The sequence below is a fragment of the Arachis duranensis genome, chromosome 10 (genome assembly GCF_000817695.3).
Source record: "Arachis duranensis cultivar V14167 chromosome 10, aradu.V14167.gnm2.J7QH, whole genome shotgun sequence".
Taxonomy (NCBI): Eukaryota; Viridiplantae; Streptophyta; class Magnoliopsida; order Fabales; family Fabaceae; genus Arachis; species Arachis duranensis.
Genome location: NC_029781.3, coordinates 51,456,284 through 51,474,798, shown reverse-complemented (window position 1 = coordinate 51,474,798; position 18,515 = coordinate 51,456,284). Strand labels below are relative to the sequence as shown.

The 18,515-nt window shown below is 37.8% G+C and overlaps 1 non-coding gene across 1 annotated transcript; it reads right to left on the bottom strand.

Moving 5' to 3' along the window:
- Positions 1–17,683: 17,683 nt before the first annotated feature.
- On the bottom strand, positions 17,684–17,791 carry LOC127743603 (small nucleolar RNA R71). The gene has a single exon (XR_008004988.1). It is a non-coding gene; the product is annotated as a small nucleolar RNA R71 (small nucleolar RNA).
- Positions 17,792–18,515: the final 724 nt, after the last annotated feature.

Below are 18,515 nucleotides of genomic sequence, written 5' to 3'. Positions count from 1 at the left end.
GCAGGGATGAGAAGTCCTTGACCCCTCAGAATCTGTGGACCCTACAGGATCCCCACCAACCTCAACTCATTCTCTCTCTCCCTCACACCTTTTCATGACACTCTTCCCCAAATACCCTTCACCAATCACCTCCATCTCTCTACCCCAAATACCCCTCACCAATCAAATCTATATCTCTTCACCAAAAAACCACACCTACCTCTAAATTCAAAATCTTTTCCCTCCCAAACCCAACCCCAAATACACAAACCTACCCTTCCCCCCACTCCTACATAAACCCCTATTCCCTCCTTCAATTTCACACATCATAAACACCTTATACCCCCTTGGCCGAATTCACTCTCTCCCTCCATCTCCTCCATTTTCTTCTTCTTCCCCTTCTTTCTTTCTTTTTTTGCTCGAGGACGAGCAAAACTTTTAAGTTTGGTGTGGTAAAAGCATTACTTTTTGTTTTTCCATAACCATTTATGGCACCTAAGGCCAGAGAAAACCTCTAGAAAGAGGAAAGGGAAGGCAAAAGCTTCCACCTCCGAGTCATGGAAGATGGAGAGATTCATCTCAAAGGTCCATCAAGACCACTTCTATGAAGTTGTATCAAAGAAGAAGGTGATTCCTGAGGTACCTTTCATGCTCAAAAGGAATGAGTATCCGGAGATCCGACATGAGATCCGAAGAAGAGATTGGGAAGTTCTCACCAACCCTATTCAACAAGTCAGAATCTTAATGGTTCAAGAGTTCTATGCCAATGCATGGATCACTAGGAACCATGATCAAAGTATGAACCCAATCCAAAGAATTGGCTTACAATGGTTCGGGGAAAATACTTAGATTTCAGTCCGGAAAATGTAAGGTTGGCATTCAACTTGCCAATGATGCAAGAAAATGCATGCCCCTACACTAGACGGGTCAACTTAGATCAAAGGTTGGACCAAGTCCTCATGGACATATGTGTGGAAGGAGCTCAATGGAAAAGAGACTCAAGAGGCAAGCCGGTTCAATTGAGAAGACCGGACCTTAAGCCTGTGGCTAGAAGATGGTTGGAGTTCATCCAATGCTCCATCATTCCTACTAGCAACCGATCCGAAGTAACTGTGGATCGGGCCATCATGATCCATAGTATCATGATTGGGGAGGAAGTGGAAGTTCATGAGATCATACCTCTAGAACTCTACAAGGTGGCTGATAAGCCCTCCACTTTGGCAAGATTGGCCTTTCCTCATCTCATTTGTCACCTATGTAGTTTAGCTAATTGTCATAGAGGAATACATCGTCATTGAAGAGGACAAGCTCATCACTAAAAAGAGGATGGAGCAAATAAGAGAGCCCACTCATGGACCTCAACAAGAGCATGAGGAAATTCCTCATGAAATCCCTGAGATGCCTCAAGGGATGTACTTTCCTCCACACAACTATTGGGAGCAACTCAACACCTCTTTGGAAGGCTTGAGTTACAACATGAACCAACTAAGGGTGGAGCACCAAGAGCACTCCATTATTCTCCATGAAATTAGATAGGATCAAATAGCCATGAGGGAAGAGCAACAAAGGCAAGGAAGAGACATAGAGGGGCTCAGACATTCCATTGGATCTTCAAGAGGAAGAACTAGCCGCCATCACTAAGGTGGACCCATTCTTTGATTTCCTTGTTCTTATCTTTCTATTTTTCTATTTTATGCTTTATGTGTTATCTATGTTTGTGTCTTCACTACATGATCATTAGTATCTAGTGTCTATGTCTTAAAGCTATGAATAATTCCATAAATGTGTCACCTTTCTTAAATGAAAAATGTGCCTAAATACAAAAGAACAAGAAGTACTTAAATTTCAAATTTTATCTTGAAATTAGTTTAATTATTTTGATGTGGTGGCAATACTTTTTATTTTCTGAATGAATGCTTGAACAGTACATATTTTTTATAGTGAAGTTTTTGAATGTTAAAATTGTTGGCTCTTGAAAGAATGATGAACAAAGAGTAATGTTATTGATAATCTAAAAAATCATGAAATTGATTCTTGAAGCAAGAAAAAACTGTGAAAAAAATGGCGAATAAAAAAGAAGAAAAGAAAAAGAAAAAAAGAAAAACAAGCAGAAAAAGCCAATAGCCCTTTAGGCCAAAAGGCAAGGGTAAAAGGGATTCAAGGCTTTGAGCATTAATGGATAGGAGGGCCTAAAGGAATAAAATTCTGGCCTAAGCGGCTAAATCAAGCTGTCCCTAACCATGCGCTTGTGGCATGAAGATCCAAGTGAAGAGCTTAAGACTGAGTGGTTAAAGTCGTGATCCAAAGCAAAAAAGAGTGTGCTTAAGAACTCTGGACACCTCTAATTGGGAACTTTAGCAAAGCTAAGTCACAATCTAAAAAGGTTCACCCAGTTATGTGTCTGTGGCATTTATGTATCCGGTGGTAATATTGGAAAACAAAGTGCTTAGGGCCACGGCCAAGACTCATAAAGTACCTGTGTTCAAGAATCAACATACTGAACTAGGAGAATCAATAACACTATCTAAATTCTGAATTCCTATATATGCCAATCATTTTGAATTTCAAAGGATAAAGTGAGATGCCAAAACTATTCAGAAGCAAAAAGCTACTAGCCCCGCTCATCTAATTGGGACTAAGTTTCACTGATATTGTGAGATTCATTGTACATTCTCTTTTTTTATTCAATTTTGTTTTCAGTTGCTTGGGGACAAGCAATAATTTAAGTTTGGTGTTATGATGAGTGGATAATTTATACGCTTTTTGGCAATATTTTTAGGTAGTTTTTAGTATGATCTAGCTACTTTTTAGTATATTTTTATTAGTTTTTAAGCAAGATTCACATTTTTGGAGTTTACTATGAGTTTATGTGTTTTTTTGTGATTTCAGGTATTTTCTGGCTGAAATTGAGGGACCTGAGCAAAAATTTGATTCAGAGGCTGAAAAAGGACTACAGATGCTGTTGGATTCTGACCTTCCTGCACTCAAAATGGATTTTCTGGAGCTATAGAAGCCCAATTGGTGCGCTCTCAATTGCGTTGAAAAGTAGACATCTTGAGCTTTCCAGCAATACATAATAGTCCATACTTTGCCTGTGTTTTGACAATGCAAACTGGCATTCAAATGCCAACTTCCTGCTCTATTCTGGCGTTAAACGCCAGAAACAGGATAAAAGCTGGAGTTAAACGCCCAAACTGGCATAAAAGCTGGCGTTTAACTCCAAAAAAAGTTTCTACACATGAAAGCTTCAATGCTCAGCCCAAGCACACACCAAGTGGGTCCGGAAGTAGATTTCTGCATCATTTACTTATTTCTGTAATCCTAGTAACTAGTTTAGTATAAATAGGACTTTTTACTATTGTACTGACATTTTTGGATCATATTTTGATCTTTTGATCACTTTTAGGAGGCTGGCCATTCGTCCATGCCTAGACCTTGTTCTTATGTATTTCCAACGGTGGAGTTTCTACACACCATAGATTAAGGTGTGGAGCTCTGCTGTTCATCGAGTATTAATGCAAAGTACTATTGTTCTTCTATTCAATACAAGCTTATCCTTATTCTAAGATATTCATTCGCACACAAGAACATGATGAATGTGATGATCAAGTGACACTCATCACCATTCTCACTTATGAACGTGTGCCTGACAAACACTCCCGTTTTACATGAAAATAAGCTTGAATGCATATCTCTTGGGTCTCTGATGAGCGGATAATTTATACGCTTTTTGGCATTGTTTTTAGGTAGTTTTTAGTAGGATCTAGCTACTTTTAGGGATGTTTTTATTATTTTTTATGCAAAATTCACATTTCTGGACTTTACTATGAGTTTGTGTATTTTTCTGTGGTTTCAGGTATTTTCTGGCTGAAATTGAGGGACCTGAGCAAAAAAATCTGATAGAAGGCTGACAAAGGACTGCTGATGCTGTTGGATTCTGACCTCCCTGCACTCCAGATGGATTTTCTGGAGCTACAGAACTCCAATTGGCGCGCTCTCAACTGCGTTGGAAAGTATACATTCAGGGCTTTCCAGCAATATATAATAGTCCATACTTTATTCAAGTTTAGATGACGCAAACTGGTGTTCAACTCCAGTTCCATGCAGCATTCTGGAGTAAAACGCTAGAAACATGTCACAAACCAGAGTTAAACACCAAAAACACATTACAACTTGGTGTTTAACCCCCAAGAGAAGCCCCTGCACGTGTAAAGCTCAAGCTCAGCCCAAGCACACACCAAAGTGGGTCCCGGAAGTGGATTTCTGCACTTAGACTTATTTTTGTAAACCCTAGTAGCTAGTTTAGTATAAATAGAATTTTTTACTATTGTACTAAGAGTCTTTTGACCATTCGGTCTTTTGATTGATCTTTAATCAGTGTATGCGATTTTAGACCTTCATGGGACTGGCTATTCGGCCATGCCTGGACCATCACTTATGTATTTTTAACGGTGGAGTTTCTACACACCATAGATTAAGGAGTAGAGCTCTGCTGTACCTCAAGTATTAATGCATGTATTATTGTTCTTCTATTCAACTCATGCTTATTCTTATTCTAAGATATTCGCTGCACTTCAACATGATGAATGTGATGATCCATGACACTCATCATCATTCTCACCTATGAACGCGTGACTGACAACCACTTCCGTTCTACCTTAGAACGAGCGTGTATCTCTTAGCCTCTATTCCGAAAGATCAGAGTCTTCGTGGTATAAGCTAGAATTATTGGCGGCCATTCCTAAGATCCGGAAAGTCTAAACCTTGTCTGTGGTATTCCGAGTAGGATCTGAGATGGGATGATTGTGACGAGCTTCAAATTCGCGAGTGTTGGGCGTAGTGACAGACGCAAAAGAATCACAGGATTCTATTCCAACATGATCGAGAACCGACAGATGAATAGCCATGCTGTGACAGAGCATTTGGACCATTTTCACTGAGAGGACGGGAGGTAGCCATTGACAACGGTGAAACGCAACATATAGCTTGCCATGAAAAGGGGTAAGAATGATTGGATGAAAGCAGTAGGAAAGCAGAGATTCAGAAGGAACACATTATCTGCATGTGCTTATCTGAAATTCCCACCAATGAATTACATAAGTATCTCTATCTCTATTTTATGCTTTATTTATTTTTACATTCGAAAACCATTATAACTATTATAATCTGCCTGACTGAGATTTACAAGATGACCATAGCTTACTTCATACCGACAATCTCCGTGAGATAGACCCTTACTCACGTAAGGTATTACTTGGACGACCCAGTGCACTTGCTGGTTAGTTGTGCAGAGTTGTGACAAAGTGTGATTCACGTTTGAGAGCACCAAGTTGTTGGAGCCATTGTTAATGATCACAATTTCGTGCACCAGTCTCTAATCAACGATTCACATCATTTCCCCTCTGACAATGGGGCATCTGAATATGAGATTAGAACCTTCGTGGTATAAGCTAGAAACAATTGGCAGCATTCCTGAGATTCGGAAAGTCTAAACCTTGTCTGTGGTATTCTGAGTAGGATCTGGGAAGGGATGACTGTGACGAGTTTCAAACTCACGACTGTGGAGCGCAGTGACAGTGTGCAAAAGGATCATTGGATCTTATTCTGACACGATCGAGAACCGACAGCTGATTAGCCATGCGGTAGCTGTGGCTGGTATTTTTCATCCGAGACAAGAAATCTGATAGTTGATTAGCCGTACAGAAACCGTAGAGGACCATTTTCACTGAGAGGACGGGAGGTAGCCATTGACAACGATGATCCCCAACATACAACTTGTCATGGAAAGGAGTATGAATGATTGAATGAAGACAGTAGGAAAGTAGAGATTCAGAAGGAATAACGTATCTCCATACGCTTATCTGAAATTCCCACCAATGAATTACATAAGTATCTCTATCTTTATTTTATGTTTATTTATCTTTTAATTATCAAAACTCCATAACCATTTGAATCCACCTGACTGAGATTTACAAGATGACCATAGCTTGCTTCAAGCCAACAATCTCTGTGGAATCGACCCTTACTCACGTAAGGTATTACTTGGATGACCCAGTGCACTTGTTGGTCAGCTGCACAAAGTTGTGTATCACAATTTCATGTACCAGTAATCTAGAGGATTTTATCAACTTCCTTTACACTTATCCACATAAAATGCATGGTTTTGTGTTTCCTTCCTAATTTTGCTTAATGGTTGAAAACATGCTTTTTAGGCTCTAAATAAGCTATATTTTAATCTCCCTTTATTACCATTCGATGTCGTGATCTGTTTGTTAAGTGATTTCAGAGCTTATAGCGGCGAGAATGGTCTAGAGGAGGGAAAGAAAGCATGCATAAGTGGAAGGAGCATAAAAGTGGAATTTTGAAGCATTGGAATCAGCGCGCACGCGCACGCGCAGCCTACGTTCAGGCATGGGAGCTCAGATTTGGAATTGGCGCGCAAAAGTCGACGCTTCAGCGTAGCTGGCCAGAATTCTCATTGACGCATGATGCGCGCACGTGACCTCTTTAATGAAAGCGTGCCTGGCGATTTCAGAGAAGCTCATGGCCCAATTCTGAGTGGAATTCTGGCGGAAAAAGAGTAAAAGAGCCAAGGGTTGAAGGGGATTCACTCTTTTCACACATTTAGATATTTTGAGAGTTAGTTTTTGGTAGTTACACTTTTTAGAGAGAGAAACTCCAACTTCTCTCTAGGTTTTTGGCTTTCTCAATCCCAATTGTATTTGGATTCTTTGGTGAGATCTGAATTTGATTCAATTATACATTGTTCTAGTTGTAGATCTTCTTCTCCTACTCTTAATTTAGTGTTTTTGTTGTTCTAACATTGTGGATCTTGGATCTAGACTTTGTTACTTTGATTTCTATTAATGAATTAAGGAATTTCATGTTAATTGTTGTTAATTGTTGATTGTTGTTAATTGTTTGCAATTTATAGCTTTAATTCAATCTCCTTTCTCAATTTCATGATGACTTTCATTGTTACTCACCAATTGTTTGAGAAAATGTCAACTTTAGCTATAGAGTAGAATTTCACTCTTGACTTAGGGGTTGGATAATTGGAGACACTTGAATTGTCAAAGCTTTTGTTGATTGATAATTGGAAATTGCTAATTGACTTGAATGACACTAACTCTAGTCTCTCTTTAGGATTTGACTAGGACTTGTGGACTCAAGTTGATTATTTCCACTTGAATTTTCTTCATAGTTAGAGGTTAACTAAGTGGAGCAATAACCAATTGACATCACAATTGATAGAGATAATGATGATAGGAAGTCCAATTCCCAACCCTATCCAAGGCTTTTATATTGATTGATTGTTATTCACTTTTGCTTGATTCCAATTTCTTGTGTCCCTTAGTTTCATTGCTACTCGTTCATTACTTTTATGCAAGCTTGTTTACATTCTTCATACTCAACCTCAAATACCAAGAGACTCCTTGCCAATGATGTGCACCTTAGGGCAACTCCTAGGGAGAATGATTGAGACTAATACTCTCGGTTATTGAATTGGATTGTGGACACACACTTTCTTTGTTTGATGTATTATAGTTTGTTGGCTTAGAGTATACTCACGACAAACCTATTTGGTAAATTTCTATACCGACAAAATATAGCTCATCAGAATCGCAATTGTGTTATGTTATTGGCTATTATGAATATGTTCATATTGTGAATATCTTACTTTTTGGTTATTTCTTGGTTTTGCTAGTACTTAGGAGTTTACTTTTTCTTTACTTTTTGATATTCTTTGTTTCAATTTTTTCTGTTCCATATGAATTCTCACCCTTGTGGTTTTGGATATGGTCATGACTATATTGTAGGTAATGGAAACTTTAATGATGGCTCACATTATGGGAGGAAAGAATTCTTGAGAAGGGAGCCACATTCATGTGAGCAATTCTCATGGCAACCTCCTCAACCAAGCTACTATGATTGCAACCCCTCCTATAATGCATATCATTCCCATGGATATGATGGTTCTTATCATGATTATGCCACTCAACCACCATCATTCGATGCACCATACTCTCAACATAGTCCTCAACCATCATACTCTCAATCCACATCCTATTGCCACCAAATACCTCTATATGACCCCAATTTATATCCACCATACCAACCACCTTGTGAACTGGTGCACGAAATTGCAATCACACTTTTGCAATCCGCACAACTAACCAACAAGTGCACTGGGTCGTCCAAGTAATACCTTACATGAGTAAGGGTCGAATCCCACGGAGATTGTTGGTTTGAAGCAAGCTATGTTTATTTTATTATTCTTACTCAGGAGATCAATTATAATTATCAGTTTGAATTACTAAAAAAATAAAAGAGCGTGAAATAATTACTTGTTGTGCAATAATGGAGAATATGTTAGAGTTTTGGAGATGTTTTGTCTTCTGAATTCCTGTAATATAATATTCAACTCATGCAAAAGTGCAAAGTTCCTTCCATGGCAAGCTATATGTAGGGTGTCACCGTTGTCAAGGGCTACTTCCCATCCTCTCAGTGAAAATGGTCCAAATACTCTGCCACAGCACGGCTAATCAGCTGTTGGTTCTCGATCATGTCGGAATAGAATCCATTGATTTTTTGCGTTTGTCATCACGCCCAACACTCGTGAGTTTGAAGCTCGTCACAGTCATCCAATCCCAGAATCCTACTCGGAATACCACAGACAAGGCTTAGACTTTCCGGATTCTCATAAATGCTGCCATCAATTCTAGCTTATACCACGAAGATTCTGGTTAAGGAATCTAAGAGATACTCATTCAATCTGATATAGAACGGAGGTGGTTGTCAGACATACATTCATGGATTGAGGAAGGTGATGAGTGTCACGGATCACCACCTTCTTCACAGTTAAGCGCGAATGAACATCTTAGATAGGAACATGCATGTTTGAATGAAAAAACAGAAATAATTGCATTAATTTATTGAGATGCTGCAGAGCTCCTCACCCCCAACAATGGAGTTTAGAGACTCATGCCGTCAAAGAGTATAAAATTCAGATCTAAAAATGTCATGAGATCCAAAATAAGTCTCTAAAAGTTGTTTAAATACTAAATTAATAACCTAGGTTTACAGAAAATGAGTAAACTAAGATAATTGGTGCAGAAATCTACTTCTGGGGCCCACTTGGTGTGTGCTGGGGCTGAGACTTAAGCTTCTCACGTGCTTGGGCTATTTCTGGAGTTGAACGCCAGGTTGTAACATGTTTCTGGCGTTGAACTCCAACTTGCAACCTGTTTCTGGCGCTGAACGCCAGACTACAACATGGAACTGGCGTTGAATGCCATTTTACGTCATCTATCTTCACGCAAAGTATGGACTATTATATATTGCTGGAAAGCCCTGGATGTCTACTTTCCAGCCCAATTAATAGCGTGCCAATTGGACTTCTGTAGCTTCAAAAAATCTATTCCGAGTGTAGGGAGGTCAAAATCCAACAGCATCAGCAGTCCTTTTTCAGCCTAAATCAGATTTTTGCTCAGCTCCCTCAATTTCGGCCAGAAAATACCTGAAATTATAGAAAAATACACAAACTCATAGTAGAGTCCAGAAATATGAATTTTGCCTAAAAATAAATAAAATTATACTAAAAACTAACTAAAACATACTAAAATCTACATGAAATTACCCCCAAAAAATGTATAAAATATCCGCTCATCACAACACCAAACTTAAACTGTTGTTTGTCCCCAAGTAACTAGATAAATAAAATAGGATAAAAAGAAATTAAGAAGCAATAATATCTCAAAGTTTTAAGTGAAGCTCAGATTCTAATTAGATGAGCGGGGCTAGTAGCTTTTTGCTTCTGAACAGTTTTGGCATCTCACTTTATCCTTTGAAATTCAGAATGATTGGCATCCATAGGAACTCAGAATTCAGATAGTATTATTGATTCTCCTAGTTTAGTATGTTGATTCTTGAACACAGCTACTTTATGAGTCTTGGCCGTGGCCCTAAGCACTTTGTTTTCCAGTATTACCACCGGATACATAAATGCCACAGACACATAACTGGGTGAACCTTTTCAGATTGTGACTTAGCTTGCTAAAGTCCCCAATTAAAGGTGTCCAGAGTTCTTAAGCACACTCTTTTGCTTTGGATCACGACTTTAACCACTCAGTCTCAAGCTTTTCACTTGGACCTGCATGCCACAAGCACATGGTTAGGGACAGCTTGATTTAGCCGCTTTCATTTCTTTTATGTTGTTTGGATTAAATTTGTTGCTTTCTTCTTATTGTTTTCTTGTATTGCAAAGTGTTATTTCTTGATTATTGGGTTGCTTGTTATCAATTTTGAGCTTAATTGTGATGGGTTTACACATTGCATACCACATGTTTGATAAAATGCCTCGATGAATATCTTGTTTGATTCATTTGACTTGGCCATCATATGTTTTCAATTTATCTTTTGTGAGGCATTATGTATGAATTGTGCAACCTCATTTGTGAATTTTGATGTTGATGAATATGTGTCACCAATGCATTTCCATGCTCACATGCTTTGAGTTCAGCCACCCATGTTTGCCAAGAAATTGTGTATTTTGTGAATGGGTGAGCATAAGTAGCAATTGCATTGTGTTGATAGAATCTAAGTTCAGTGTTAATCTTGGAATCTAAATTGAGTAATCCTTTTGCAAATGTTCAATTTTTAATGATGTCTTGATCAAACATCTTTTGGCCTCAAATTAAAGAACATTGTATATGTGATTACCATTTGTCGATGATGAACAATTGACCTTTCTCTTTTGGTGCTTGCTTAGAGTTGCTTGCATTTCTATATTTCACTTTCTTGCAACATGAGCACTTAGTCGTGAAGCTTTGAGCCTTTATTTGAATTGGGAGTGTGATCGCTGTTGTGTGCGGCTGGTGTGTATGTTCCAACCGCGCGCACCATTAAAATATATACACCGTCATTCTTGTGAATCACACTATCTTCAAGCTTCCAATTAAGAATTTAGTTTTCTTGACTTTATTAAGTGTTTCTTCCTTGTGCTAAATTTGTTGTTGTCCTATAACATGAAATATCTTCTATTTTCTCGTAGGATGCGGAAAAATGGTAAAAAACCGGTCGCTTTGCCGGTTGTGGAACCTTCAACCCACGCATCACTACCATGTTTCATGGATCAACCGAGTCACAAACTGGACATATTGATCAACCGAAGAGCACAGTTCCAATACGATAGCTTTAAGAAAAGGTCAATCCATTGGGAACGACCACTCAAGGTTCTGCTCAAGTACAAAGCGGTTATCCATGAGCGGATTGCCTCACTTCATTGGGAGTTTTTAGAGCAAGACCCAATTGAAGTCAATGAAACCATGGTGCGGGAATTCTACACCAACTACCAAAGATGGGAAGCAGAGTCGGTATTCCTCCGGGGAAAATGGTTGGATACTTCCAATCGGACTCTTGATGCTAGTCTGAAGATCCCCCACATTCCGGCCAAAGAGGATGACTATCCTTGGATTAAGGCGAAGGCATCTAAGGGGAGGATGTCTCTGACTCCCATACTTCAAAGAATTGGCCGTCCTAGTGCTTCATGGGAGTATAGCAAAAGGAAAAATTCTATTCCTGCGACTATAGCTTACTCCGATTTGAATGCCGAAGCTCGTATATGGCATCAAATTGTAGCGGACTATATCATTCCCAGCACTGATGTTATCCATGTGAGATTCAAGACTACGCTACTACTTTGGGCTATCATGGAAGGAAAGAGCATAGCCATTATGCCTTTATTACGCACATTGATATGGAAACTGATTGAGAAAAAGAACGTCAGCATTCCTTTTCCATCGATGGTGATGTGAATACATATCGACTCATTAAAGGACAAAAAATTCGATTTACCTAGTGAAAAAAATATATAGTTAATAAAAAAGTTTATTGATATTAGATTTGATTTTGAATGATATGATATCGATGTTATCATATCAATGGAATTTGAAATAAATTCAAAAGTGATTCGAATTCTGGTTATCCTCATCATAACAAAATTCATTGTATTGGGTATTGATACATGTACCCACCAATTCAAATAAATATTTTATTGAATCGTTGCAAATAGCAAAAGCAGCAGGGGTAGAATGGCGTCCGTAAGATATCATGTTCATGGTTCCTAAAGGCAACATGTTCATCCCTGGGGTGATTTGGAAAAATTAACCACCCCCTCAAAGAGGAAGACACCCACAGCACCACCACCAAGTCTACCAACCTCATCAACTGCTTTACCCATTCTCCGTCCTCTTCCCGAATTGTTTGAAGACATCTTGCACGATATCCACTATAAGGAGCATTTGGAGCAAAAGTGTTTCTAGTGGATAGCGGCAAGGTTAGAAGGAAGAGACCCCGGCCCAATTCCTTGATCCTCATCCGAGCCAGCTGGGGAGGAGTATGATGCGGTTGATCAACCTACTTCCAAGTCCACCAGCTGAAGGTGGCCCCCTTCTTCACTTCCCCGGAGCATAAGCATGCACGGAGGACCGTGCACATACTAAGTGTGGGGGAGGATCTATGATTCCAAGGGGGATAAAAATTTCTCCTTTCAAGATACTTTTGCAATGTTTTTTTTTTGTAGTACTTTTCCTCGTTTTGAGTAGTTTTATTAATTTTTTTACATTTCGCTTGGTTAGTTGTAAATATTTCTCTGTCGTATGGATCCTCAGTAGTTATTATTTTCATGTTGCATGATAGAATATATATGTTGTTGAAACACCAAGGAATGTCCATGAGATCTTTTCTAGGGCGTATTGATGAGAGGATAATTTATACACATTTTGACATTGTTTTTATATAAATTTTAGTATATTTTACTTAGTTTTTATTATATTTTTATTAGTTTTTATGGAAAATTCACATTTCAGGACTTTACTATGAGTTTGTGTATTTTTCTGTGATTGCAGATATTTTCTGGCTGAAATTGAGGGATCTGAGCAAAAATCTGATTCAGAGGCTGAAAAAGGACTGCAGATGCTGTTGGATTTTGACCCTCCTGTACGCGAAATGGATTTTCTAGAGCTACAGAAGCCCAATTGGTACACTCTTAATTGCGTTGGAAAGTAGACATCTTGGGCTTTCCAGCAATGTATAATAATCTATATTTTACCCAAGATTTGATGGCCTAAACTGGCGTCTAAACGCCAGTCAGAGACCCTTTTCTGGCGTAAAACGCCAGAACTGGCACCAAAGTTTGAGTAAAACGCCAAGGAAAGCCTATGCACGTGAAAGCTTCAATGCTCAGCCCAAGCACACACCAAGTGGGCCCCAGAAGTGAATTTCTGCACTATCTACTTATTTCTGTAAACCCTAGTAACTAGTTTAGTATAAATAGGACTTTTTACTATTGTATTTATATCTTTAGATCATTTTTGAGACTATCTTTGGATCACTTTTGATCTCTTGATCATGTTTTGGGGGCTGGCCATTCGGCCATGCCTGGACCTTCATCACTTTTGTATTTTCAATGGTGGAGTTTCTACACCTCATAGATTAAGGTGTGGAGCTCTACTGTTCCTCATGAATCAATGCAAAGTACTATTGTTTTTATTCAATTCACGCTTATTCTTATTCTAAGATATTCACTCATAAATCAACCTGATGGATGTGATGATCCGTGACACTCATCATCATCTCCCCTTATGAACACGTGCCTGACAACCACTTCCGTTCTATCTGCGAGAGCTTGAGTGTGTATCTCTTGGGTTCCTGGTTCACGACACATGATTGCCTCTCTTGACAACAGAGCCTTTCAATTTTGTGAAATCAGAGTCTTCGTGGTATAAGCTAGAACCAATTGGCAGCATTCTTGAGATCCGGAAAGTCTAAACTTTGTCTGTGGTATTCCGAGTAGGATCTGGGATGGGATGACTGTGACGAGCTTCAAACTCATGACTGTTGGGCGCAGTGATAGTGCGCAAAAGGATCATTGGATCTTATTCCAACACAAGTGAGAATCGACAGATGATTAGCCCTATGTAACCCGTAGCCGGACCATTTTCATTGAGAGAACGGACGGTAGCCATTGACAACGGTGATCCCCCAACATACAGCTTGCCATGGAAAGGAGTATGAATGATTGGATGAAGGCAATAGGAAAGCAGAAGTTCAGGAGCAACAAAGCATCTCCATACGCTTATCTGAAATTTCCACCAATGAATTGCATAAGTATCCCTATCTTATTTTATGTTTTATTTATCTTTTAATTATCTAAACTTTCATAACATTCTGAATCCGCCCGACTAAGATTTATAGGATGACCATAGCTTGCTTCAAGCCGACAATCTCCGTGGGATCGACCCTTACTCACGTAAAGTATTACTTGGACGACCCAGTGTACTTGCTGGTTAGTTGTATCGGAGTTGTGTATCACAATTCCGTGCACCAAGTTTTTAGCGCCGTTGTCGGGGATTGTTCGAGTTTGGACAACTGACGGTTCATCTTGTTGCTTAGATTGTGTAACTTTTCTTTCTTGTTTGAACTTTTATTTTCTTTTCAAGAAGCTTTTTTTAAATAATAATATATTTCAAAAAAAATTTTTAATAAAATAAAAAAACCCAAAAAATATTTTGTGTTTCTTATTTGAGTCTGGTGTCAAATCCTACGTTTGGTGTCTGAAGAACTGAAGATTGATGGTTTAGAAGTTATAATAAATTCTCGTTGCAAGTATAGTTTCTAAACCAAGCAATCAAGGGTTTTGTAAATTGGGGTTTTAAAAGTGGGGAACAAGTAAATTAAAGGACAAATAAAATAAATAATTGACTATAAAATAAACTCTTGGCAAGATATGAAGATTCGGAAGTCCTATCCTAGTTACTCCTATAAGAATGGAAGTTAACCCCACTTAGTTAACCTTTGCGTAAGCAAGGGAAAGTCAAGTGAACCAATTGGTTAGATTTCCCAAGTCCTAGCCAACTCCTAAGGAAAGACTAGAGTTAGTGGAATTCCAGTTAATTAGCCGACATAACAATCAATCATGAATAGTTGATAACTCAAGAGCTTCCAGTTAATCAATTAAAGCCAATAATATAAAAAGCTAAATAAAAATCATAAATATCTGGAATACCTCAAATAACATTCATTCAAAGCAGTCAAATCTAACATGGAAAATAGTCATAAGCCAATTGGGCAACATAAATCAAATACAAATAAAAGCATTAAAGTATCTCAAAGTAGAAGAGAAGTCAAAATAAAGGAATATTGAACCTGATATAAAGATGAGATAAATCCTAATTTCTAAAAATCCTAATCCTAAATCCTAGGAGAGAGGAGAGAGCATCTCTCTCTAAAAACTACATCTAAAACTTAAAATTGTGAGTTATGAATGCATCATCTGATTCTGCTCCACTCCCAGCCTCTAATCTATGTTTTCTGGGCTGAGAACTGCATCAAAAACAGCCCAGAAGTCACTTCCAGCGCTTTCTGGTCCGAACAGGTCGCGGCCAAGTGACGTGAAGGCGTCATCCACGCATTTGCGTGGAATGAGATTCACAGATGAGACGCGTCCACGTGAAGCGCGCGTTCGCGTCACCTATATGTACAGCCACTATAGTGAATTATATATCAAATCGAAGCCCCGGACGTTAGCTTTCCAACGTAAGTGGAACCGCGTTATTTGGACCTGTATAGCTCAAGTTATGACCGCTTGAGTGCAAAGAGGTCAGGCTAGACAGCTTAGCAGTTTCTTCAACTTCTTGTATTCCTTCCACTTTTGCATGCTTCCTTTCCATCCTCTAAGCTATTCTTGCCCTGTAATCCTTGAAATCACTTAACACACATATCAAGGCATCGAATGATAATAAGAGAGGATTTAAAATTAACTAAATTAAAACCAAAGAAACATGCTTTCAATCATAGCACAAAATCAGGAAAGAGAATGTAAAACCATGCAAATCATATGAATAAGTGGGCAAAGGCTTGATAAAAACCACTAAATTGAGCACAAGATAAACCATAAAATAGTGGTTTATCAGTGTCAATTGCATGTTTTCAAATTTTCCCAAGATTTTCGAAAAATCTCATGCATTGTGTTCTTCATGATCTTCAAGTTGTTCTTGATAAAGGTTCCTTGTTTGATCTTAAAATTTTCTTGTTTTGTGTTTTTTCTTATTTTTCATATGCATTTTCGGATTCTTAGAATCAAAATTTTAAAAATTTTTAAGTTTGGTGTCTTGCATGTCATTCTTTTCAAAAAAATTTTCAAAAATAAGTTCTTGATGTTCATCTTGATCTTCAAAGTGTTCTTGGTGTTCATCTTGACATTCAAAGTGTTCTTGCATGCATCATTGGTTTTGATCCAAAATTTTTGTCTTGAGTCTTTTTGTTGTTTTTCTCTTTCTTCATTAAAATTCAAAAAAAATAAAAAATATCTTTTCCTTATTTCACTCATAAAATTTGAAATTTTGGGTTGACTTAGTCAAAGATTTTTAAAATTTAGTTGTTTCTTGTTAGTCAAGTCAAAATTTCAATTTAAAAATTCTTTCTTTTCAAATCTTTTTCAAAAATCAAATCTTTTCATTTTTCTTCTTAGTATTTTTGAAAATTTTAAAATTGATTTTCAAAATATTTTTCCTATTTCCATCTCATATTTTCGAAAACTTTACTAACATTTAAGGATTTGATTCAAAAAATTTCAAGTTTGTTACTTTCTTGTTAAGAAAGGTTCAATCTTTAAATTTTAGAATCATATCTTGTAATTTCTTGTTAGTCAAGTCATCAATTTTAAAATCAAATCTTTTTCAAATCATATCTTTTTCAAATTTTAATTTCAAAATCTTTTTCTGACTTCTTATCTTTTCAAAACTTACTATTTCTTATCTTTTACAAAACCACCTAACTACTTTTTCACTTCTCATTTTCGAAAATCACCTTCCTCTTTTTCAAAAACCTTTTTAATTAACTAATTATTTCAAACACTAATTTTATTTTATTCCTTTTCTTAATTTTCGAATATTAACTAATTTTTAAAATAAAAACAAAAATATTTTTCCTTTTTCTTTTATTTAATATTCGAATTCCCTCTCTCTCATCTCTTTCTATTTATTTTATTTATCTACTAATACTTCTCTTCTACTCATAATTCAAACCCTTTCTCTCCCTCAACCTCATTCTTCTATTTTTTTCTTCTTCTACTCACATAAAGGAATCTCTATACTGTGACATAGAGGAATCCTCTTCTTTTCTGTTCTCTTCTTTTTCATATGAGCAGGAACAAGGATAAAGATATTCTTGTTGAAGCTGATCCTAAACCTGAAAGGACTCTGAAGAGGACCTGACATAAGTTTTTGAAAAAGAAGAAGACATGGCTAAACCCAATAACAATGGCGGAGGTGCAAGGAAGATGCTTGGTGACTATACTGCACCAACTTCCAACTTCTATGGAAGAAGCATCTCAATTCCTACCATTGGAGCAAACAACTTTGAGCTTAAGCCTCAATTAGCTTCTCTAATGCAACAGAATTGCATGTTTCATGGACTTCCATCGGAAGATCCTCATCAATTCTTAGCTGAAGTCCTGCAAATCTATGATACCGTTAAGACCAATGGGGTTGATCCCGAGGTCTACAGACTTATGCTTTTCCGTTTTGCTATAAGAGATAGAGCTAGGACATGGTTGGAGTCACAACCTAGAAAAAGCCTGAACTCTTGGGACAAGTTGGTCAATGCTTTCTTGACCAAATTCTTTCCACCTCAAAAGATGAGCAAGCTTAGAGTGGAAGTCCAAACCTTCAAACAGAAGGAAGGTGAAGCCCTTTATGAAGCTTGGAAAAGATACAAGCAATTAACCAAAAGGTGTCCTTCTGACATGCTTCCAGAATGGAGCATATGTATATTCTATGATGGTCTGTCTGAGTTGTCAAAAATATCATTGGACCATTCTGCTGGTGGATCTCTTCATCTGAAAACCCCTGCAGAAGCCCAGGAACTCATTGAGATGGTTGCAAATAATCAGTTCATGTACACTTCTGAAAGAAATCCTATGAATAATAGGATGACTCAAAAGAAAGGAGTTCTTGAGATTGATACTCTGAATGCCATATTGGCTCAGAACAAAATACTGACTCAGTAAGTCAATATAATTTCTCAGAATCTGACTGGATTGCAAGCTGCATCCGACAATGCTAAAGAAGCCTCCTCTGAAGGAGAAGCTTATGACCCTGAGAATCCTGCAATGGAAGAGGTGAATTACATGGGAGAAGCCTATGAAAACACCTATAATCCTTCATGGAGAAATCACCCAAATTTTTCATGCAAGGATCAACAGAAGCCTCAACAAGGTTTCAATAATAATAATGGTTGGAGAAATAGGTTTGGCAATAGCAAACCTTTCCCATCATCTTCTCATCAACATACAGAGAATTCTAAGCAGAGCCTCTCTGGCTTAGCAAACATGGTCTCTGATCTATCTAAAGCCACTCTCAGTTTCATAAATGAAACAAGGTCCTCTATCAGAAATTTGGAGACACAAAAGGGTCAGCTGAGTAAAAGAGTCACTGAAACTCCTCTTAGTACTCTCCCAAGCAATACAGAAGAGA